Raw genomic sequence first — 991 nt, forward strand, 5'->3', positions numbered from 1 at the left:
CGTCTGCTTATTGCAGCCGGTCGTTGCTGCTGGGCTCCTATTACCTGAAAACAAAGTCCGATCCTCGAGAGAGAGAGAGAGAGAGAGAGAGAGAGAGAGAGAGAGAGAGAGAGAGAGAGAGAGAGAGAGAGAGAGAGAGAGAAGACAGGAGATGGAGGAGATGGAGATGATAAAGAGGATGTGTCCACCGCTTCATTGCATTTCAGACTCTTTGATGAACAGGTAATGATTATAGCCTCACAGCTCCGTGTGCACTCACTCTCACACGCATGCACGCAGGGCTTGTGTGCTCCTTTGTACACGCACACACACACACACACACACACACACACACACAGAAATCCCGTATAGGCTACTGCTTTTACCATGACTATCGATTGCCAAATGTATTGTATGGCGTGCGTAGTCTAATATTCAGCGTTAATGATTGACAGGCTCTTGCCTTTTGAATAATAATGATGATGATGATGAAGACATTCCTCTCTTCTTCAAAATATCTGTGGCTTGCACGTCATTATTTGGCAGAGAGGAGCATGTAACATTAATTTGTCCTTGTGTCAAATATTTGTGGTTTGGTTTGTGCGTAAAAGGCTTGGCACTGAAGTGCGCTCTCTCTCTCTCACACACTCATGCTCTACCTCCCTCCGTCTTTCTCTCTCTGTAAATCTCCTTTTCTCCCTCCCTCTTTCTTTCATTCTTTCACTCTGTCTCCCTCTTTCTCTGGCTGGATACCCTCAGTGCATAGGAGCGTAGTCAAGGGAGGGATGAGGCGACCGTTCTCTCTCTCTCTCTCTGTCTCTCTCTCTCTCTCTCTCTCTCCTCTCTCTCTCTCTCTCTCTCTCCCCCCCAATATACTCCACTATATCCAACTCGCTCCCTCTAGTCGCAGTTACCGGGCGTGTGGTTGCCAGGAGAGACGCGCGTACAGTTTAGCTTAACGGCAGAGCGGCACGGGCTCCCCCCCCCGCCATTTCTTGTCTCGAGCCCTGGA

The sequence above is a fragment of the Centroberyx affinis genome, unplaced genomic scaffold (genome assembly GCF_046629955.1).
Source record: "Centroberyx affinis isolate AG114_WGS23_722 - 3 ecotype Tasmania unplaced genomic scaffold, CSIRO-AGI_Caff_v1 ptg004702l_1, whole genome shotgun sequence".
Classification (NCBI taxonomy): Eukaryota; Metazoa; Chordata; class Actinopteri; order Beryciformes; family Berycidae; genus Centroberyx; species Centroberyx affinis.